Source organism: Calidris pugnax, unplaced genomic scaffold, assembly GCF_001431845.1.
Source record: "Calidris pugnax isolate Ruff unplaced genomic scaffold, ASM143184v1 scaffold147, whole genome shotgun sequence".
Lineage (NCBI taxonomy): Eukaryota > Metazoa > Chordata > Aves > Charadriiformes > Scolopacidae > Calidris > Calidris pugnax.
In genome coordinates this window covers 6974475-6999362 of record NW_015092359.1, presented here as the reverse complement: position 1 = coordinate 6999362, position 24888 = coordinate 6974475, and the positions used below count along the sequence as shown (strand labels likewise).

The following is a 24888-nucleotide window of genomic DNA, read 5'->3' as shown; positions in this document are numbered from 1 at the left end:
ATCTAATCTATGTTGTGTCAGGAATTTTTTCTGAAGGCTTGACTGCCGTATTCTTAAGCAGTAAATAAAAAGCTTGTGTTAAGTTATGAATTACGTTCCAAAGCATCAGTCAATGTTGTATTAAAATTACAGCACTCGGGATTACTGTTATATTGTATAGTCTTAGCCAGCAGCACCTGACTCAAGGCTTACTGAATATGTCTCCATACCCTTGAAAAGGCAAGTTGCTTTAGTACTACATTGAGTAAATTCTTGTAGAATTTCGCTGTTTATTCTCAGTAAAACACTCATTGGAATTTGATGCTGTAGTATCTTTAACATTTTGTTTTCTGGCCACTTTTTCTGTCCTGTCATGCGTTTATGAGCTCTGAGGATGAAAAAATCAAGGCTGAGTTGTGGATTCCTTTCTGAGCTGTACACCAGCATTTAACCAGTAAGGGTCAGCTCTGCCCTTGGATTTTTAGAAGTGTAGCCCTAACTAGGAAATGCTAAGACTGCAGGATTATAGCTGAAAAAAAAAATTTGGTCCCAGTGGTGAAAAAACAGAACATTTTCTCAACCAAAAGCTGAGAAATGGACTGGCTATATTTGTATTGCTGCAGTGACACATTGCAAGACTCAAACCAAGAGGGCACAGCTGGCTCAAAACCCTTAATTGAAGATACTTACGGCAATGAAGTATTGTCAACAGTAAGCTGGTGGTAGGCAGGTGGCAGTGTACAGAGTACTGCGAGGGGTCTCCCCACGTTTGAATTTGCCATTATATCTGCAGCGGTCTTCTGTCCTTAACAGGGGACTTGTAGTTGGGCTTAATGGGCTCTAATGACTAAAAAGGAAAAAAGATGAAGAATTAGCTCCTCTGTGATTTTCCTTTCTTTCTTTCACCCATCCTTGACAAGCTGTAAATGGATTTTCTGTAGCTGCTACGTTTCACTGGGAAAATCAACGCGATGTCTTTTTAGATGATTACTCACTATCTATAAGGTTTGTGCTCAGCTCTTGCACTGTAACAGCGAGAGACTGAGAGGAAACAAGGAGTCCTTTCAGTTACCAAGTGAGAATTCCTTCTGGGGTGTCTATGGGAAAAAAAATGCCCCAACGCTGCTCATCCCCAAGGCAGTAACAAGGCATGGCTAGCCTCATTGTGACCTACCACGCTCTGGACGCTTTATTTCTGCAACCATCATGACTACCTGGCTCCTCTTTAAACAGCTACAACTGTGCGTACTCAAACATGCTGTGTAAACATCACAGAGAGAGAAGAGCCTGCAAAAATGGTCACGTTTTCTACATTGTTTTAGTCCACCATCTACATTTTTAGAAGGCTTCAGATTTCAAGATACTCATGATCTAAAATATGTAAAACAAACAGCTTTTTTTGTTGATAAGTTAAGAAATGTAAAGTTTTAGTTTCTCCTTCAGGCTTAGCAAATAATTCCAGCTTCAAGGAAACCTCTGTGGAGTAAGTTCCCTGATATCCTATGTTTGCAATCTATTTGCAGAGAGCTTGGCATACACAATATCACAATGTTTGTATGAAGTGTGTTGAGTCAGTATTTCACTTCTGAAGTCCTGAAAAAGAATGCGGAAGGTTCATGAGCTGAGAATACTGCTATCTGTACAAGAAAGGAAAAAAAAAACAAAACCAGAGGAAAAAAGAAACCTTTATAATTCCATTAGGAAAAGAAAAATGCTGTCCAAGGACCGTAAGTCCTTGCTTTGACGAGGCTGTAGGGTGACATGTTTCTTAGAGCTGAGGGATATCTTGGTTTGTTTTAACAAAAACATTAAAATTTCTTAATAGTCTGTGATAAGCTTATTGTCAGTTTTAAGCTCAATCCAAAAAAATATATTTCATTTTGTGAAGAGATGACAAACTCTGACTACACTGCAAATGAGAGAGAGTTTCTCTTGACCAAATCTTGAAGTGACCTGAAGGTACTTGGACTCTCACAGGTGTGTGAAGTTTTAAAAAGGAGCTATTATAGAAAGCTTATCTGTGATTTGCCAGTATTACAAAGGCATTACCTAGGTTGGTTAAGAAAGAAAAGCCATTTCAGCACTCTGCAGAGTATGTCTTAGTATTTTAAGAGCCGAAAAAGGTTTTCTTATGACTGCTTCTTTCTTGGCTTATGCTTGCATATCCTTTTTGTGGAAGGAGTCAGATGCTACTGCTTGTGTTTTCAAGATTTCATTGGTTTAAGAATATAAATGTTGGCAGCCTATGTAGAATGAGTGACATGTAGTTTATGTAGTATAGACTGATTTTAGCTAATCATGAAGATACAGGTATTTATAGATTGCACAATGGCTTGCTGCCTGTAAAATAACAAAATCTGTATCTGTCTATTGTTTGGAATTGGCCTCCTAGAACACTTGCTTTTAATATGTAGGCCGCACTTGAAGGAAAGCATCAAACAGCTTTGAGCTGTCATTCTTCCCTAACTTACTTCCCTTTTCCACCAAGCCATATCTATATGCACAGAACAGTGTGACTTTTCATCTCTCTTGGCACTAAATAAGAAACCCACAGTCTTCAACAATAAATTGATTTGCTTTAACTAGGTAACATGTGGAGATAAATTTTATGTTTACAAAGGAAGGTAAGTAGTAGACGGAATATGAATTCTGCTGTCTAATACTCTAGAAGTAAGCCAGAAAGAACAGTAAAGCATGTTGTAGTATAGAATAGTGCCTTGTATGTGTCTGGAAAATGGTGAAGTCAAGCTATGAAGATTTAATGGCTGTTGAACTTGGTGGAAAGAGTCTCTAGGGAGTTGGGGTGGTCTGGAGTCTAAGGCTGGGGGAAAGATTTGCTATCATCTCAAAGCTGTGTGTCCTCTTTACTATGCAGCAATGATTTTTTTTCAATATTTCCCAAAATTAAAAAATGAAAACATGTTTTTGTTTAAAAAACATTAAAAAATTAGTAGACATTTGAAGGAAACAAGCACAGACAGAAATACTATAGAGGAAAAAAGGAAGATGATGTGGACCAAACAGAATGAAGACAGAGTGTGTTGAAGTGAGGTCAGAAGTTGCTTTTAGAAAGTTTTCATTTTGAGGATTTGGGTGTATGATTTTAAAAAAGAATTTGACTCCTTATTTGTAAAGAAAAGAAAATAAAAGAAGGCAGTAGTATTTAATAAGTCATGGCTAGGAATTGGCTATTGTTCTGTCCCCTGAGGACCTTATTTGGACTTTTTGTTTTATTGCAGGAAGTTGTCAAGCGTACTTTGACTTCAGCATTGATGTGGCAAAGAAAGCTTGAGATAGCAGAGAATGCCTCTTCCTCAGAAAATGTAATGACTCAGAGGTGACAGCAGCTGAAGTGACTCCCAGTGAGGCTCAGAGTTACTCAGCATTATTGTCTGACTGGGCTAAATCTGACACTATTCTCAGAGATACATTGGTGAAAGTTCAAACTGGAGAAGGCTCTGCTGCGTCAAAAGGAAGAATGGTTTGTGAGGTAATATATACTACAGCTGATTGAAAGATGACAACACATTGCAGTCTGGGATATTTCTTTTTAAAGCTGTTGTGTGATGCTTACCCAATAAAAATTGAGAAACGAAGAGGCTGTGCCAGGCTCACTCTTCTGGACTTTGCTGTGCTTGCATTTACAGTTAAGTAAGTCTGCTTCTTGACAAGAAACAAGTGTATTAACATGGGCAAGCATAAATTACAGAGGTTAATTAATTTAATCGAGGTTTGCTGGTTATTGTAGTTAAGGACCTGGGCAAAATAAGTGTAGCATGTTAGCACAATTATAATGTACCTTCAATTAACATAAAATTATAAACACTCGTAATTGCTAGTTTATCTGGTAAATAACTGAAATAGACTTAGTCATTCATTTCTATTTGAACTCCATCTGTAAGAAGCAATGGCAGATTTTCTGAATCAGATATGTAAAATAACTGTGATAGCTTTTGTTCAGCCATAAAATGAGACATTGGAACATGGTAGATCACCCAGCATGTTTTATACCATGAAGTGGTAAAATGCTCTTAGTACCCTACAAACAATACACAATGGAAGTAAAATACTTTGGTTCAGAATTGCTTAATGAACACCCTAAGATGGGTTTCATTCGTTTGGGAGGTTATTGAGATGTTTATTGTATTGTACAGACAAGAGAATTTTGGTCAAAAACTTTGAAAAAAATTATGCTTATCAGAATCCTTATTAACATAGCCTTGATGCTGTGTAATAAGGTAGTTCAGTTCCAACTTGAAAACTATATTTCCAGCACTGATAGAATTCTGCATCTTGGATGACTGAGAAACTAAGCAATTGTCACCTCTAATCTGTTATATCTCAACACGGATGCTCGTTGTACTGCTCGTTTTACTTGTTGTAAAAAAAAATTAAAATACCCCCAAAACACCAAACCCAAAAGAACCCAAACCAAAAAAAGTTGCCATGACAGCTTACGTCAACTGAAGGATTAATTCATGACTATTGTTAAGTCTTCCTGAGTGAAATCTCTGCGTAGAACCAATGTTAATGTAAATGCTCCTTAATAAGAGCTCTGTGCCTCTGCATCAGCTTCCACCATGGGGAGAGTTCAAAAGAAAGGAGAATATCCACTGGGAGCCTTTGGAGAGCAGGGAAACTGTTCAATGGCTTACTATCTAGTGAAACTGTCTTTCAATCAGGTTTGTGCATTTGAAATGTATTTCCAGTAGTTAGCAACAAGTTTTCCTTCTTTTCAATGAATATAACCAAATTATACTTCCAACAGGGAGACCAGATACAATTTGCTTTCTATTTTTAGCCTATGCCATAATTTTATTTTGGGGCAGGTTCAGGTACAGAGACTTATATACATAGACTAAACAAAGAAGACAATGAACAGTGCGAAAAGAGCAAGATGAAAGTTCCTGAAAGAAAAATCTGTCTTTTTGAGACAGGCTTTAATTTCATTTTGGAACAAGGAAAGAACAAAAGTCATCTATGTCCACTATTGTGGGGGAAGAGAACAAAAAGAATGATTGATACAGCATGGAAATGAACAAGAATAATTTTAGTCATGTGAGTGAATTTTTTTTTTTCAAACAAAACATTCAGTTTTAGCTGTCTCCGTTTACCTACTGGCTACTCCCTTCAGTACTTCCTAAGGCAGTACTTTCACTGATCATTTCTAGAGTTGGACATTCCACATTTCTTCTTTATGTCTAGAGATAAATACCAACTATCTTACAGTTAAGATGGTTGTTGTCTGGGTTAAAAGTGGGGAAGCAGTAATTACTGGATTGTTAACTTTATTTGGTCAGAATTTAGTGAAATAATTTTCTGTCTAACTCACTGCTTGATATTTTTAATGCTTGAAAAATGTTTTGAATTGAAGGGCTATATCATGCAGTGTGCACAACTGCTGTGAATCAAATCCCTATTAAAGGTTTTTACCCATCCATCTTCTTTCCTCTTCAATGGAACAAATAGTAAATAAGATCACATATGGGAAAGTCTGAAGTTGTGATATCTTTCAATTATCCTTAAGTATTATTAGATTTCTGGTATTGTACTAGGGCTAATTCTACAGTCCCTTGGGGCTGTACAAAAATAATGGGAGCCGGCATTTCAGCAAGTTCTCAGAGCTAATTCCTGAAATTCAGCTCCTCTCTTTAGAGCTAATTCTTTATGCACTTATGTATTGGTGTTAATGAGCAAAGGCTTGCTTACTTCCTTGAGTACAATTCAAATGTACAGGTGAGGCTTGTTGAATATTTTTGGCTTCTGTGTAAACATGAAGCAATATAAATCAAACGAGGCTGAAAATATTTTTCATCACTGTTAAGATCTTGTTGCTTCAATACACAAACATACAATTTAGGGGAAGCTAGAAACTTAGTAAGATTTCTTGAAATATGGGCAAAGACCCATTTTTGGTATCTTTGTAATTATGTAAATTTCTACAGTGTAATGTAAGTGTCTGCTAGATGTGTAAGGTCTGGAGATAAATTGTTTTGCATTTATGATGTCAGAAGAAATATATTTGGCATAACCTGCTTCATAAAAATTTAACGTACATCACTGCCTGGCAGCTTGGTTTATCCTGTGTGTATTAAAGGCAATTCCAGTGTTTTATTACTGAGTGCTATCATCTTTTTGGATGAAGTCTGCAATATTTATACAAGTGAATTATTTTATTTATGTGAATACTTTTATTGAACTCATGCATGTAAATATTTTCAGCATGGAGTGTTGATCAGCATAAATTCTTCAGAGAAATTATTACAATGACTAAAATTTGGCTGTGTTGTAGCAGATATGAAAATTTAAACACATATCAGAAATACATTTATAAAAACGTCAGTGGCAAATACTCTTTAAAATGTGTTTTGAGAAAGGACATATCACTGACCATTAAGAAGAAATTTACAGGAGTGTAAAAACATTGGATTTATGTATGTTGGGAGACAAAATCTAAATTTTTCAGATAAACTTGTCTGTGCCCGATGTATTTAGGAATGTATGTATTCATGATAGGTGTATTTAGAAAAGGGAGATTTTTTTAAACTGACTACATTTGAAAAGAAATCTATTGTAAAGGTTGTGGGCCAAATAAAATCTGGCATCAGTGTTTATAATCCTGTTGATTTCAGTTGTATTGCATATGGTAAATCAGATTTGGACCACTTTACTATCAACAACTTGTTGATCTTTTTCTAAAAATATCAAATTTACATCTAGTTGTGATCAAGCAGATTTCTACTGAGGTTACAGTCATACCAACTAATTTCAGACCATATCAGCCATTGACCTAATTTTTTACATAATGGGAAACTTAAAGGAGTAGATTTTGGTCTTTACATGGGTGCATGGGAACACTCAAATATATTCTACCATTAGCCAAAAATCTCGGGCGAAGTCTTCCATGTGAGTTAAATATATCTGGATAAAGTTATTAAGCCAGATTAGTACTTCACACTGCTGAATAAGTTTCACCAAAAGAGTAATTGAAATGTGTTTGGTTGCCTAGGATTTCCTGCTACAGTATCTATCTTACGGAAATCTCAATACAGAGAAAAATTTCAGATTCAGGTAAGAACACTGATTTAATTTTTTTCTTGAACCATTGAAGTGTAGGCAGAGACATGTATCGAATCTTGTAATTTGTATTTCCTAACTGCCCTATATAGTGTAAAGGGCTTCAGCAGCATCTTTCTGTGCCAGGATGGAGTTCGCTTTGCGTGCCTTGCTTTATTAAATGCGAGAAGCACACCAGCAGTAGAAATGCCTGGCTGATAAGCTGATGCACTTTTCATCTCCTTGGAGCATGACTGACATCTTTGAACACTGTTGTATCTAAACAGCTTGAATACGTGACCTCATTCCTTAAATACCATCACTCGAACAGCTCTTGTTGCTAAAATAAAAGCAGTGTTGCTTCTCTGTTGTGAAAATTCCTACAGACCCTCTGACAAGCGCAAACTAAATCACACCTTCCTTTACTATTATAACAATGATTGCTTATTTGTAGCAACCACAGCGTACCTGTAGCAGCAATCACAGCGAAGTTATCGCTTGCGGGTTTTGTCACATTCACTTTATGTTAACCTGTGACTGTCACAGAAAGCTCTGGCACATGGAATAAGACTAGGAAACACACTTCAAGGAAAATGATCCCAGACAGTTAAAGTGGGGGAATATTGGAGTTGAGCCAAACTTTCCAGTAAGATAAAAAGAGGCCAGCATCAGCCTTCTCATTTTATGCTGCCTTTTAATGGTCAGAAATGTCTTCTGTAACGCAGGCTTCTGTCAGTACTTTGCTAAGTATTGCAAGGATTTTAAAAAGACAAGCTCTGCCCTCCATTCAAACACAGCTGTGTTTCTCTGGAAACAGGGGTTGTAAGTTTTTTCCCAAGAGGTGATATTTGGAAAAGCTGAACTTTTACTGGGAAGCTGAAGTATGGACTGGTTAAAAAGAAGCTTAAATTTTTTATCTATGAAAACCATTTTTGTGAGAGAACTGGTGTACAAAACTCCTGCAAAGTAAATAAGAAAAAAAAATTAGTGAACATATTTATTAACTATCGTTTGACAGTCTTTTCAGTTATTTTGAGTTTGGTTCTTAAAATAGTATTTTGAAATGCAATTGTGACTACATATTTGCATATATCTTTTTTGCAGATGCATTTATGACTCTAGATGCAAACTCTCATACTAGTTGGATTTTGTTACTCTTGGCAGAATTGAGGTGAGTGCCATTAAGGCTGAAGGGGTCATAGGGCAGAAAGGACATTCAGGGAACTACCACATCTTTAACATAATCTAGACCTTTCCCCCAAAAAGCTAGCTATAAATTGGTTTAAATTGTATTTTATTTTCAGAATATAACCTAGTTTTCCTAAAGTAAAAACTTTTAAAATAGAAATCATGCTGTTAGATCCAGTCCAGCAAATACCTGGCTACTAAGCACAGTTTTGGAGACTAGGTAGGGTGGGTTGTGACTATGAAGAGGAACACAGGTATACGAGCTCTGCAGAATCAAGACCTGTTAGTTGGTATACAAGTGAATCAGAATACATACAGTTTTATTCATGGATATAAGGGTCAAAAGAATAAGGAATTGGTGTTGTCCTTGAATTACGCATTGCATACAACCATGACTTCTTGAAAATTTTACTGGATTGAAATAGAGGCAGATGAAGTGGACAAATTTATACAAAAGAGCACGCACTATTTTTAATCTTTTCATCCAGTAATATGAACTGCCATCAGGATCAGTTACCTATTTCTTAAAGCTTGGTATTTGTTAAGGGAAGAGTGTGACCAATATTGACAATTTTAATTTGTAACAACCAGATATAGCATTTACATAAAAACAATTTCAGTGTAACTTTGGATGCCAAAAATGCATTTTAGGGAAAAGAAAGGGGAAAAAAATCTTGAATGCAATATGTAACTTTGGTGATCACAGTGGGTTGAACATTTCTGCAGGAGAAAGACAGTAGGTGTAGTCAAGTTGCTAGTTAGTGGGGCATATTTGTATACCTGCTGGTGAGACAGAGGGGACTCATGCGAGCTGTTTGGCACTCAGGAAGGTGAGGGAATTGCTGCCCTGGAGAAAGCACTTGGGTCGAGATTCCACAAGGCTTTAAAGGTCAAGAGGAAGCACCTTGAGGCCAATATTGAATGTGGCTGGCAACCAGGGTAACCAAGTCACTAACAGAGTTATGTGCTTACTGTGTCTGCTGCCAAAATCTTTTTGTAGTAGATGAAGTCTATTAATTCTGCATGCATACACATCAGCAGAAAGGGTCTAACATTACGCTGCTCTAAATGGAACAAAACATAGACGTGAAGAAGAACAGTTGCATCCCAAAGAGGCAAGGAAGTGCATTGGCAATATTCCCAAAAAGAAAGGAGAAACATTTCACTGAAAGCACACTAGTTGTGCACTGGACCAGAGATTCCTAGGCTTGAGAAAGAGCAGTAAGAAATGCTGTAAAAGAAATACAGAGTTTAAATTGTATTTAGATAACATGAACATTTTCTCCATTTATATTGCATTAATTTGCAGACTTCTTAACACTCTGCATACAGGGGAGTCAGGTGCACTGACAGTGCATAGCAGTGGCAGATGGAATAGTGGTAATGATTTTTAATTACATCTTTGTGATACTTGGCATATGAATGAAATTAAGCTTCCTGATAATTTTATTAGATCCATAAGTGAAAAATTTACAGATTGAAGGAAAGTACTGAAAATAGTTCTGTGAGGAGATCCATAATCAATGATTTAATGAAGTAGTTAAATCCACTGTAGAACATAAACTGTTTTAAATTGGAAACATTGCACAGTTTAATCTTTCTATCAGCTGTTCAAAGAAAATAAAATACCCTGTTGTATAAAAAGCAGCTGGGACACCAGGACAATGGCACTCATATCAGTGCTCTGTAAGAGGTCAATGACAATTTTAATTGATGCTATTTCAGTTCTTGTGGTACGGTGATAACTAGAATAGAAATACCTGAACTGCTTGTTCTTAGAAACGTGGACTTTATTCAGAAGAATCTTCAGCTTAGAATCAAGTACAAAGATTAGATGAAATCTGCAGATAGAAGAAAATGGGCGCAGTTAAAGATTGTTTTATGGGCACATGTCATTCCATTAATTTCTGAAAAATACAAGGAGTAGCAACATTCATTTATTTTCTAAGACACAGTTAATAGTTAAGAAGTATATAATCAAAAATGCATGGTACACAAAACCTAGTATGCAGTTTAAAAAAAAAAACATAAACAATTACTTTGAAGATTTCATTTCTTGATTTTTTTTAGACTTTGCAGAGCCCTTTTATGGATTTTTCTTTGTCAGCCTGAAATCATGGTCCTTACAAAACCTGTTTCTTGATTTGTTTGGTGTCAGTGTTGCATACCACCCCAAATAGAAACTGTATTGCTAAAGTAGTAGCAATGGGCTCAAGTTTGAACAATAGCAATAAAATCAAACCAAGTTCAATTTTGTTTTTTTCAAATTCAAAGAGGAAGATTGCTGCAGGCCATTAGAGGCAATAACGGGAAACACAATGTAACTCATTTTGGAAGTACAGTACTTCTAATGTTTATCTGTGAAGAGACCTACTGTCATTCATTTAAAAAAAAAAAAAAAGAAAGAAATTCTAGTTTTTGGTCTTTGCTATGTGCTGAAAGCTTGCAGTAGGGTATTGGGAAGCATTTTTTAAAAATGGATGATCTTTTGACCTCTCTGGACTAGACATCATGAAGGCAGACTGGGAGTCAGATGGTCCCATCCACTTCTGTGTTTCTGGGATGTATGGTGAATTTGGTATCAGACTTTAGTTTGGAGTGTTACTCTGCACAGAGGTATCTTCTGATACTACTCTTTTCATGTGTAATGAAATGTAGCTCACATTTCATTTAGTTAATTTTGAACCACTTAAGCCTAACTGTAGCAAGCCAGATTCTCAGTTAACACTAATTCCCAACAGCGTGTTGATGTCAATGAAGCAGCCTGAATCTATAAAGCTGAGGACCTAATCCTGTAAGTCTTTGCATAAGAAGATTGGATCTGATTTTAGTGACAATTCTCTAAAGTACATAATATGAACTCTGTAGAGCTAATCTTTACCCATGTTGGTAGAAATTCAGGATCACTTCACTTTTCCCTGAAGCAAATATACAGTTGCATGATTTCACACATTTCTGCAGTTACCTTTTGAAAATGTATAAAGCTGCGACAAAGTGATGTGGTATCCTTAGAATAAGATTGTGCTCCTTACACTGCAGAGCTGTGTAGAAGAAAAGCTACACCTGGAAAAAGGAGGGGGACGTGATTTCTGCAGGGCTGCTGTGTGCCCAGAAAGTGGTCCACGATCCACAGTTCTCAAACTGATGTACCAGGGTTTCAGATCTGTTCTTGTGGCACTTCAAACCCTCATGAGCACCGAGAATTACATTAATACAGATAAATTTATGTTAGAACAATGCCAACTTCTTTTTAAGTGCCCTTTCTCCTCTCACTAGCTGTGGTTCATGTTGCTTTCCCAAACTCTTGTCAGTTTAGCTCACTTATGTTTCTGACTTTGTCGCACCAGTCTCTGGATTTGCAGTGGCTATACTGGAGTCATACATCCACTGAAGAAGTGATGAGTTCAATAGTCGCATCTCTTGCCCTGTTCATTTCCAAGTTTGAATACCTTTTGATTTTTTTTCCCCAGCTCTACTGTGCTTTCTAGGTTTTAGATGGAATCCTTCTAAAATGTTTTAATTACATTAAAGGTTTAATAATAATAAAGGTTTAGCTTATTATTATACACTCAAATGTCTTTTCAGCTTTTATTTGTGGGTGGGTTTGTTTTTGGTTTTGTTTTTTTTTTTATTAATAGTCATTTGAGGACAAATACTTAGTCTCCAAGAAGTTTAATTCTAGTGGTATACATAAACACAGAGATTCAAATTTGTTATTATTCATTAAATGAATGCATAGTTGTTTCAGAATATTGTCTAAGTTAGGGTAACACCTTCCAATTTTAATATCTTCATATAATTAGAACAAGCAGAATGGCAGGTCAGGCTGTACAGCCTGTCCTCATCATACTGAAAACACTGTAACAACTCCCTCTCGATTTATCTTGCACCAGATTTTAGTCCTCTTACCTTCAGCTATCCATAAACAACTGCATTTTACTGTAGTAACACGTGCACTTGCCTGAGTGAAAAATTGGTCATTAGAAATAAATTTTGAATGAGAAGGGAGAAGTAGAGAAGAGGGGAAAGTAGAGAAAGGAGTAGAGAAGAATACAGGCTCGTGTATATCTAAATTAACAGAACTGAGTCAAACTATAAAAACATCCAGTGCAGCAAGGTAACTTGAAATTAGATTTTTCATTCTTTCTGCCTCATCTGTTTCTCTGCTTGTAAGGAGGATTTTATGCCTTTTCCTTTCTTCTGTCTTCATTTCAAATAACAACTGAATCCAGATATTCATACATTCAGTGCAGCAAGGTAACCTGAAATTTCATTTTTCACTGTTTGCCTCCCTCACCTATTTTTGTGCTAGAAAATGGGATTTCTTGCCCTTTCCTTTTCTTCATCTTTTACCATTTCTGTATATTGGGCTCGTGATTCATTTAACTCTTTTTTCTCCTACCCCTCTCATGTCTGACCACAGACTTCTCTTTCAAAAACTTAGGGATATGGGTTCTGTATGGTTTTGCCTATTTTCTTTCTTTTCCAGCTGCTGCTGACTGACACTGCTTGGCTTGTCCTCCCATCCAGGCTGCAAAGCACCGGGAACTTGCTCAGCTGTTATTCACAGTTTCTGTGCACAAATTCCCACCTTTCTCATTTGCCATTTGAAACTCTTCCCCAGCAAACCATGACTGAGGAGCCCCGAAACTCCTAGCTTCAGTATCACATTGCTCTTCCTGAGAAAATGACTTCATTGAGACACACAGACAGGAGCAGCCTGCCATTCTTCATGCTTGCTATTTTAGATGGCCATTATTTTTGGAAAAGTACCCCACAGCTTCTGGCAGTGTCAGAGTTTCCGTGTAACAGCACTGAGAACACAAATACTCAGCATTATCTCTTGCAGTAATCTTGTGGGTTCCTTATCCAAGTATTGCCAAACCCCAAACCCGCCTATCTTGTCAAATCCCCTGTGACGTTGCCCCAGGTGACATGGCTACAAACATTGCCTACATATATCCCACACCCCCGTGTGTGGCTGGTATTCAGAAAGGATTTTAAAACAAATCAGTCATGTGCTGACTTGAAGCCCAGCATGAAGCCCAACATGAAGCAGAATAAATGGTAACTAAATTATTTTATATGTCATGCCATTAACTTCATAGGAATGATGATTCTTCTAAATTTTGGCAGTGTGGGTTACAAGCACAGGGTTCAGCAGTGCTTCTAGCTGACGTGTTTGGCCTGTCTGCAGAGTTGGGAGAAATCTGATTGAAAAAGGAAAAGATAATCCCATGCTGGCAGAAGGTATTTATAATATCTATGTATCATACAGGGGCCGTGACCAGGGTTATGGGTTCATTCTGTTATGCTCTGTAAATAGGACATTGTGTAGTCTTGCCTCAGAAGCTTACAACTGAGGAGAACTCACAGAAGTGTATGCAATTAGCTATAACATAATATATAGTGCCTGTGTGTGTTGTCTCTTATATTCTGGTCTGCCTATGTATTTAAGGATACAGGACGCTATCTAAGGATGTACAGGATGCTATTCCTAGCTCACTGAAGATCAATTTTTTAGTGTCCCCCCCCCCTTTTTTTTTTTACCCCTCAATGCATGTATGTATTTCCTTGCTTGTTTCTAGATCTATCTTTCCAATCCAAGAAAACCCAAAACATCTGCAAGAGAAATCAACTACCCAATAATGGTAGGGACCAAACTGACTGCTCTTTTTCCACTGACCTCTTTGGTTTGTTGTTATCTCATTTTTCCAAAACACCCTCACCCAACAAGTCTCTCATCCACCTGTTGTATTGTCGCTTATGAACTGTGTGTAGGAGGAACTGACTTCATAACATGCCAGTACATTGCACAATGCAGGGAGCCTTGGTACTTGACCAGGAAGCCTAAGCACTCCATCGGGTAAACATGAACCTAATTAAAACAGCCAGCCAAGCTAGAGACAGTATATTTTGCTTTTTTGGTTCATATTTTGCATAAGCTTTTATATAACACCCCCCCCCTACCTAAAGGGGGCCTACAGGAGAGATGGGGAGGGAGCGTAGCCATAGGATGAGGGGTAGCTGTTTTACATTGAAAGAGGGGACATATAGATATTAGGAGGAAATTCTTAACTGTGATGGTTGTGAGACGCTGGCCCAGGTTGGCCAGAGAAGCTGTGGCTGCCCCATCCCTGGAGGGGTTCAAGACCAGGCTGGATGGGGCTTGGAGCAACCTAGTCTGGTGGGAGGTGTCCCTGCCCAGGGCAGGGGGTTGGAACTCCATGATCTTTAAGATCCCTTCCAACCCGAGCAATTCTATGCTTCTATATATGCCACACACAACCTTGAATGCATAAATACTTAGGCTGAAGGAATATCCATAATCTGAACTGAAATTTCCAAGGCAGAGAGTAAGATAAAATCCCTAACACGAGTGTGTTTAAAAATTACATATTGTTAGGAATGCAATAAAAATTTAAATATCATTCAGTTGCCATAAAATGATCTAAAATTGAATCCCTGTATCATACACTATGTATTTATAAGGGGACGCCTGATTTTACTGTTAAAGCTGTTCAAATAGCACTTGCTATTTCTGAAAAATATGGGAGATGTTACCTGTGCTATTTTTAAGAATAATATGTTTATCTTTATTTGGTTGCAGTTAGATGGATGCTACACGAAGAAGTAAGAATTAAGGAATCCTGGGCTGTTTTAGTCTGAGGGAACTGAAATTAATAGTTCTTAGATTGTGCCAGTTGCCAGTGCTGATCTTTCCATTCTGTGTGTCAGCAGCCGGAGGTCTAGTCCATTTTAGCATCCTTTTTTGTCTGCTCCCATCTGTCTTTCCTCCTATCCCACAGTGGGATACATAAATTACTTTTACAAGTTCAGCATCCTTGGCAGCAACAGAAATGTATTTGGGGAAAAAAAAAAAAAAAAAGCAAAACCAAACAAACACCCCCAAAAAACCAACCCAGAAAAAAACCAAACACACACACACACAAAAAAACAACAGAAAAACCCCCATGTGCTAAGATCAGGGCAGAGAGATAGAGTCTGCAGAGAGTCTCAGTCTACAGAGATAGTAACAATTACCCACTTCGCAGGAAAGCCAAGATAGAAGTTTTGATGGGATATTACGTTTAGTTAGTATAAAATGCATATACATCTTGGTGTCTCACAACCTTTCTTTTATATTCTTGAAGAAAAAATACAGGGTATTTTGCCTCAAAGAAAGAGTTCAGTACTACTAAACATCTGTGTGAACTTCAAGCTATAAGAAGGGCTAAACCAGGTCAGATGAGCAGCAACATGATGACAGTAATGATCTGGTGAGATAATTTGTCTAAAAGTGGACTCAAATTGAGGATTCATCTGAGACGAGTAGTAGAAGGTAAGCATGGCAATTGCCTATGCTGAAAAGAGACCACGTGAGTGATCAGAAATACATCTGACCATCCCATCAGTTACACGAGCAGGCCAAAGTATGAAGAAACTGCCTGTATATGGCCTGTGATCAGACAGCTATTGAGCTAAATAGAGAAGCTCATAGATTTAACTAATAGGAAAAAGGAGGCTGTCTTCTTACCATTAAAAGAATTTATTTGAAATGGCAACCAATAGGCCTGTTGTTTTAATTTCATTCTTTATTACTAGGATACTTACAAAACAGATTACACAGTAAGGAATACAATGTGCTGAAAAAATTATTAAAATTGATATGTCCTTGCCCATGGCAGGGGGGATGGAACTAGATGATCTTTAAGGTCCCTTCCAACTGGAATCATTCTATGATTCTATGAAATCATTGACAGCCTATCAGTATGTATAAAAACACCTAAGTAAATAGGGATTAGGTAGAAATAAAAATTGCAAGCAAAGAGAAATGGAGAATGAAGTAAGTTTCCGAGGGTAGACACCACCTGCCATCTTAGCTCATCTATATTAGCCATCTTAGTTCCTCTACATTAGATTCAGGAAGGTTGTAATGTGGTCCATCAGAGATAGCACGATGCAAAATTTACAAGAATTCCATTGAATCAATTCAATTGGATAAATCTTAAAGACTGCTAGTTCTAAATTCTCTATTTTCTAAAGCTTAAAGTAAGATTTGGATGAGAAAACAATAACATATAGCTAGTAACCTCTAAAGCCAAACTGATTTTTTGTTTGGGTTTGGTTTGGTTTTTTTTTTTCAATTTACCCAGGCATTTCTGCCCAGGATATGGTCAAGTTATCATTATTTCCAGGCTCATACATTAAAACTTGCATTGTTTAGCAACCTGATTCTACCTGATGGAAGAAAACCAGTTAATCTTAGCTAATAGCCTGTGCTGAAGTAGTAATTTGAGCAGGTTACATGGTATTCAAGTAGTCAGTTTTTACTAAAATATGTTAGTTTTTCACAAGTTACAAGTAAAAACTGTATTTGCACTGAAAAAAAAAAATGCATTTGAAAATAGCTTAGAATGAGTGATACCTGCCAAACATCATGCCCTGGAAAGTCTGAAGAACCTCGATTCTCTTTGGGGAATGAAGTAGCCCTGTGTAACTTCTTTTTCACTTGCTGTTTCTTCAAGATCTTTTCCTTTTGTTTCTGCTCCTTTCCACAGGATATATCAGAGATAATTCAGCCTACAGGATTTGTTTTTCCTCCTTTTTTTTTTTTTCCTGTCCTTGCCAAAACTGTAGCTGCACCTAGGTAGCCTTCACCAAAGTTCTACTGACATGACTCACCTAACATACATCCCTACCTACAACAGTCAGAAACTAGTTCCAAAACCAGTAAAACTAGCAAATTCAGGTTTCCTATAGCTTTAGGTGTTACATTGATTGCATCTCTATTCTGGAATATCTTCAGTCATTCTCACATCTCTCTTATCCTCCTTTTTTGGTTTTGCCATCTTGGTAAAAGACAGACACTCTTGTAAAAACTACATACTAGCTGATGGCTCCCAGATGGAATGGGGTAACAACTGAGTTTTCCTGGCTCCCTCTCCACTGGAGACCTCATCGGCTCTCTGTAATTTGTCCAGCTGCTGATTTTTACAAAACTATCAGGAATCTTCTGCCACTAGCATAGTTAGCTGAAATTGTCCAAAGTGTCCAAAAGCTGGAGTGTGCTATGTTGGGAAAGGTGAGGGAAATAAAGGGCTTCAGGTATGATCAGCTTGATGTGATACTGAGAAACCAGGGTAAGTGTTGAAAATTTTTTTAGCTGTCCTATCTTTGTCTGACCCAGATAAAAGGAAGAGCTCCCTAGGTGCTTATAAGACAGAAGAAGCAGTCACAGCCTTGGTGGTGTCTTCCAAAGCCACCATACCTTCTGTCTTTGGAAGTCAAAAATGCACTGCAACCCCAAAACACCACCATAACTTCAGTGGAGACTCCAGCTGCTGCAGTCTAATAAAAGCAGTTACAAGGGACAAGTCATTAAGCAGTAAGTAAAGTGCTAGAAGATGGTGGGCTGGTACTTTTCAAATGTGAGGCATTTAAATTCAGTACTGTTGCTTCCAGTGTAAACTTTGCTTGTATATTCAAGTTTTGTAGTCCCAGTAGCAATGCCATCAGCCTTCTCTAGAGTAATAGTCAAAATATCGCTACTATCAATCTGTTCACTCTTTGGGCATATTTGGCAGCCAAAGGAATAACCCTGAACATTGGTTACCAGACTGTTTCTTTCTTAAGTGGGCAAATAACAATGCATAAAAAGAGCAAAAATTGATTTATAATTTAAATTATATGCACTTTTCCTTTAAAAAAGCAAAACAATTAATATCCAAAATTATTATAACATTTATGAATTCTTAAGTTTTAAAAAAGATATTAAAATAATGTAGATAAAATACCATGATTTCAACAGTTCATTCTTGCTGTTGGAGTTGTAAATTCCAGTCACCAAGACAGTAGCATCACTTGCCCTGCATCTGAAATCAGAACGATGGAGCTGCCAGACCAATTTTTACCACCTGCATCTTCCCCTGAATACACAGGGAACATATTTTCCTCAATTGTTTTTTTTCAGCAAATTCAGCTCAGTCACTTGTACATTCCAAGTTAGGAAATCAGAGGTTGAGCACTCCTGATTTAGACAGAGGTTAGATACATTGAGCGGGGAACATGCCATCCAAATTCCACTCCTGCTCTAAAACTACCCATAACTTATAAAACTATTCTGTCTGTGCTCTAATTTGCGATGTAATGAATACTTCTCCTTTCTTCCACTCCCTGGGAATTGAACTTCACAAATATTCCAGTCCAAATGACCTGAGAGGTACTGGGCATCAATGGACTTTCTTCCCTCCATTGAACCCCCAGACACACAGGGACACATACTGCTGGTTCATTACTTTAATTACAGCGTGCGGCATGTTCACATAAACCAGAGCAGTACTGCAATAAAACCTCAAAAAAAAAAAAAAAGCTAATTATTAAGACTGAAAAGTTTTAATTTAGACATGTTAATGGGTATAGATTTAGGGACAGTGAAGTCTAAACTTGATATTGATTTTAAGCATTACTGTTTAAATGAAAAGATGGGAGAACGTGAATTAGAAAAAGTAATTCTGATAGTACCTTGATCTGTTTGCATGAGGTATTAATAGAGAATGGATTTTTAATGTCTAGGTTCATTGAAGCTGCTGGTCCTTATGGTTCCTCACGAGTGTAAAGTATTATGGCCAAACTGCTAAATGAATAATTTAATTGTATTTATTAAAAAAAGGGGGGAGGGGGGGATGCTGGAGAGTAGCAATATTAGACCTAAAGTGGGGAATTACCTGTATTCTGGATAATTTGAAAAATTTTCAGCATTCATTCTGATTACTTAGAAAAGTTTAGGAATACTCGCAGAGAGACTCAGAAGACTTCACATTCTTGTATGTTTAAATTTCCTACAGTGACCTAATGAATTTAAAAAGTGGTATTAAAAATCGTTTAGTTTATACCATTCTGCCATGTTTCCATGGTTTTGTTTTGCTAATACACTTATTAATGTGCGAATAGAGATATTTGATTCAATTTTGGTTTTAATATATTGCATCATTGTAAGAATGAAAGGTGAGTCTTTAGTCTTTATTTTCACTTAAAGACTTTTCTGATTGACTACATGCTCCTTCAAAGTGTCCAACCCTCACCCCCCTGACTGGGCAGAGGAAAGGACTTCAAGGAAAATATTCATTTTAAATCCGCACTACCTGCTTATTGGGAACTCGTTAGTCCTACAAGTTAAGCAGCCTTTGCTGGGGTCAGTATTTAGATAGGAGGTTATCCAAGAAGATGGAAGTGCTACAGGAAATGTGTGAAGTTATCACACAGAAGTCTCGTCTCCAGTGTAAACAACCTCTTCTTCGGGTGTGGAAGCACCCCACTGCTTAGGGTCCTGAATGTCTCTAAGATGTAAAATTGATATCTTAGCTGTGTTTCATCTTTTAAGACCTAATGTTTTTTTTTGCAAGGGAAAGAGTAGTCAAACCAAAATCCAATTAACAGTGGATCCCTGTGCAGTTTTAGTGAGGTGAATTCCTCACGTCTCAGTCTGGAGAGCATTGTGTATTACCAGTCGTTGCTTTGATTCACTTCAAATGCTAGTATATTTTAATGGTGAGAAAATACATTCCTGTTCACTGTTGTAACATAATTTTTTGCTTCCTTTGAATGAAAGCTTAAATAGATCAAGTTGTGGCCCAGGAAGAATTTAAAGCTCCAGCTAATGGCAACTTTGCACTCATGGCAGTTAGTCGAATTGAGAGCTGTCCTTAAACCACTCTCATTTATGCAGATGGACTGGCTCAGCACCCAGCTGGCTGGCTGAAGGAAGTTTTAAAGAATGTTTTGTGACAGATCTGAATCGGGGTATTGTATATGGATGTGGTTATTAGGACATTTATTGTAGACGTAGATTGTTTTGATTTATCAAGATAATGGTGGGGGCATAAAAAAAAAAAGTGGAAAAATTGCCTCCACCTAAGCCAGCCTATGTGTTGTTAGAAACAATTCCAGAATAGGAAGTGCCTGTAACACATAACATAAAAGGTGTAAAAAGTCAAGAAAATATTAATTATTGCAGAGGACCAGGCTGAAAGGCAGGCCCCACACAAGGTTCTGATAAAGCTGAACCTGAATTCTTGATTACCATCAAGAAATGGTAATCCCTCTGCACTATTGTTTTGACACCTTTCCCTCCATATGCTGCATTTGTATTAATAAATTAAGTAGTGATTTTGTCACAATATTGCATTACTGATCTTGAAAAGAAGTACAGCAGGTGTTCAAATGAAGACAAAGCAAAGAAGGCACTCCAGAACAGGCATAATCTGAAACCAAAAGAATTGCAGAGTTTTATCTTTGCAGAGATAAAGACATGATGCCTGAAACCTGGAAGATTGTACTTTGATCTTAAAAGGAGGGACAGAAATCCAACATCTCCGCGATTGTAACTCCATCTCTTTAAAATGCTATCTGAGACCTGCTCTGAGATCTGGTTTTTTTCTGTTTGATGCTGCTGTGAAGTGATAATATTGCATTTGTCCTGCTACAATTATTTTCCTAATTTACAATATCCTGTGATATCATATTACTTCTGTGTAAGATCAAGCCAACGGTGACAGTGGAAAGAAAAACAAAATACAACCATTAGATAGCCATTGTCAGCACTGCTGTGGAAATTCAGAAAGACACTCACTGGTGCTTCTCTCACGTACTGAACGCTTTTCTTCCTCAGCTTGCTAGATGCAAACACCTCACGGAAACTAAATTTGTAAACTAACTTGCTGAATACCTGTTAATTACCCCTACTCATTGATAACATTAATATAAGAATTGTAAAAATATTTTTCGAAAGAGCTAAAAAGGGTGTTTTGCAGTATAGTTTCAGTATTGGAAAGCTGTATTTTTCTCTGGCTTGTTAATTTGACTTGCTCAGGCTATCTGGAACTCCCTTCCTGTTTCCCTCCAAGACCTTTAGTCGCTTCCTTTCTCTAAATGAAAAACGCTTTCATTTGTCTTTAACTGATGATGGATTCTCTTGCAAGCATTCTGATAAAAATCAGTTGAATTATATATAGATTTTTCCTACTTGCAGATGACCAAAAATCACTGCAGTTAGATATGTTAAAATTAGTTTCAGCACTGTGTCTGTACTCAGCATTTTACAAATTTTAAAAAGTACCTTGTTGCCTTAGGGTATATTTTAATGGAATGTTAAAATTCCGTTTTCTTGTTTAACCGAGAGATGCAAAAAATAGATTGGCTGGTGAAATTATAAAGAACGTATTCAATCAAAGTTTTTTTATTTGCTATACACAAAAAAAAAAGCGCAGATTTACAATACAAAAATAAAACTCTGTTTGCTTTCCTGGTATGTAATAAATTAGTACACAGAAAACCTGAATTTTCCTTATAGTAAAATATTTCAGGCCCAGTCATCTACTGTGAATGGGGTAAAATGCCACTGAAGATTACAGACCCCTATCCATCAATAAGGTCATTAAATCTGGCCTGTTTTGGGGTTTTTTTCCCCCCTCAGGTAAAAGCCATCACCAGATTGTTACTCAATTTTTAATCCAATTTAGTATATTACGCTTCTTCAAAAAGTAGAGATGTTCTGAGAATTTAAATTGCCCATAACTGAGTGCTCTCTCCCGTGTACATTTTCCAAACTGACTAGCTAGTAGGAAAACAGATGAAATATTGTTGAGATCGCAGTGGCAGCTGGTATAAGACACCAGGTAGCAATTAATAAGTAAAAAGAAGACTGACAGTGTCAGTTTGTATCTTAAATCATGAACCACATTAATTTATGGCTCAGTAAAGTGGAAGTGCTGGTACTGGAGTTACAGCAGAGATCTTAGGCTCTGATCCTGCATGTCAAGACCCACTGTTTCTACAAGATCAAAAATACCATTCAGGGATAACTGACATACTTCCAGGTGAAGTTCAAGGTTGATACCTAAACTGACTGAGCTGAACTTTGGATTATACTCTAAGTAGTGTAATATAAATTTCAGCAAGGATGATGGGAGCCACTGAGCCTGTTCTGCCTTTATTATGCATATAATAAAGACAGTCCACTGGCTGTAACAGAGATGTAACAGTAACACTAGGAATGGAATTTAGCCAGAACTTCCATATTTTATATTTAACAATACATGGCATTTAATTCATCCATCCTGCTGCCATGTAACATCCCTTATATCACTGTAAAAAGGGCTGACTTGAAAATATACACGGATAATTTGTTAGAGGAAGACACAAAATCTTAGGAGAAAAGAATGGGAAGTCTAGAGATGTCACAGAATGTTAAGGGCTCATTCACCTGTTGTGAAATTTTTACTTCCATCAGGATAACAGTGTTGCCTTCACTGTATTTATAAAAATACTTTTTGCACTCCTATTCATTTCTGGAAGAAACAGGGAGTATTGATGTCTTTTCATATTGACACCTGGAACTACCCACGCCCAAACTGAGACTGCATCAGGTGCAGGGAAAGGCTGCTCGGTGGAGCAGGAGAACGGGTCCCAGCAGAACTTCTCTAGCTTTAGATTAAGAAAGTGAGGACTGGACAAAGTGTATTCTTTTACACAGGTTAGAAATTAAAATTCAGAGAAATGAACAATGTAAATTAAAGGGAAAAGTGGGAAAAGGATGTATATTGGCCTTGGGCACATTAAGATTGGAAGTCAGAAGGAGGTCTAATTACTTAGAAAATGAAATATTTTAGAATAGCCTTTCCAATACAAATAGCAGCAACAAGCCACCCCACACTCAAATATTTGGGTTGAGGCAGTTCATGCAGAGACAAGAGAGGACTTGTTGCTGGGACCCTTTTGAATCCTTCCATTCATGTGTTGCTGTCCTGTTTTTCAGATAATGACTGAACGCTGGAGATCTAACCCTAGTTTCATGCTAGAGACTCTTCCCTCTGCAGCATGAAATGTAGCTGCCCTCCACACATTTTGATACATTGAACAGAGCCCACTCAGGAACTTCTGATGCCAGGGCGTCATCAGCCATTCTGCTTAACGGGACGGCTCACCTGAATACCCATCTCTGCATACACTGCATCTGACAGAGCTGAACGTGATAGGACAGTTGTTGTTTCTTTTCCTGAAGTTCTTGTGTCTCACTGATCTTGTAGTTTGCTTGCTCTGCGTATTTCCATCAACTGATCTCTTCATACAGCAGAACAAATCATCTGTGCATTAAAAATTAACAATAATGTTGGAATAGTATTGAATATATAATTGTAAGCCCTTTTGGTCTTATTGTGGTCACTGTGTGGGTGAAAATTGCATCAAAATATACAGCATTTCAGTTAAATTGTTACCCTAAGACCTTTGGCCAATGTCCCATCTCTGGGCAGAAAGCACGAGACCACACCAGAGCCTGGCCCAGGAACACCTGCCAGCTCTCGCTCCAAACAAGCTGCCACTCACCTCCTACATGAGTCACAGAATCACAGAATCTTCTAGGTTGGAAGGGACCTCAAAGATCATCTTGTCCAACCGTCAACCTAACTGACAAAAATAGACACCCAAACAACAAACAAGAAGCATCACCATCACTAAAACATACCTCCCAGCACTACATCAACCCGTCTTTTGAACACCTCCAGGGATGGTGCCTCAACCACCTCCCTGGGCAGCCCATTCCAATGCCTGAGAACCCTTTCGGTGAAAAATTTTTTCCCAATATCCAGCCTGAACCTCCCCTGGCGCAACTTGAGGCCATTTCCTCTCGTCCTGTCGCCTGTGACTTGGGAGAAGAGACCGACCCCCCCCCCTCTGCACCCTCCTTTCAAGGAGTTGGAGAGAGAAATAAGGTCTCCCCTCAGCCTCCTCTTCTCCAGGCTGAACGCCCCCAGCTCCCTCAGCCTCTCCTCACAAGACTTGTGCTCCAGACCCCTCACCATCTTTGTTGCCCTTCTCTGGACCTGCTCCAGCACCTCAATGTCTTTTTTGTGGTAGGGGGCCCAAAACTGGACACAGCACTCGCGGTGGGGCCTCACCAGTGCCGAGTACAGGGGAATGAGTCATGGAATCACAGAATATCTTGTTCTGGGCTCCCCAGTTCCAGAGAAACAGGGAACTACTGGAGAGAGTCCAGCGAAGGGCAACGAGGATGATGGGGGGATTGGAGCATCTCCCTGATGAGGAAAGGCTGAGAGAACCGGGGCTCTTTAGCCTGGAGAAGAGAAGGCTGAGGGGAGACCTTATCAATGCTGACAAGGATCTAAAGGGTGGGTTGAAGGAGGATGGAGCCGGACTCTTTCCAGTGGTTCCCAGTGACAGGACGAGGGGCAACGGGCACAAGCTGGACCATGGGAAGTTCCAGTCCAATCTGAGGAAGAACTTCTTTGGGGTGAGGGTGGCAGAGCCCTGGCAGAGGCTGCCCAGGGAGGGTGTGGAGTCCCCTTCTCTGGAGATCTTCAAGCCCCAACGGATGCTGTGTCACCCGATTCGAATTTATGGTTAGATCTGTTCAGATGGCTGACTTCAACCAGTCACGAGCGGTTAAACAAGTTTCTCTTTGCTGAAAATGTCTCCCCTCCGGTTTATTTTTTTTCAGACACAGTGTTTTCGCATCGCGTTCTGGTTCAAACTTCCGTTCCCTCGGGAGAAAGGCGCCCACCGGTTCCGCTTCCCCCCCCTCCCAGGTGTGAAGATCGGCGCGATGCCGGATCGGGATCGAGAAGGAGCCTCATCCCCTGCGGGACC

At 38.2% G+C, this 24888-nt stretch overlaps 1 long non-coding RNA gene across 1 annotated transcript; it reads right to left on the bottom strand.

The window, feature by feature from the left end:
* Positions 1–675: 675 nt before the first annotated feature.
* On the bottom strand, positions 676–23666 carry LOC106900374. Its single transcript, XR_001414144.1, has 5 exons — positions 23608–23666; positions 23208–23366; positions 9984–10064; positions 3554–3639; positions 676–826 (listed from the first exon to the last, which is right to left on the bottom strand). It is a non-coding gene; the product is annotated as an uncharacterized LOC106900374 (long non-coding RNA).
* Between the last annotated feature and the right edge of the window lie 1222 nt (positions 23667–24888).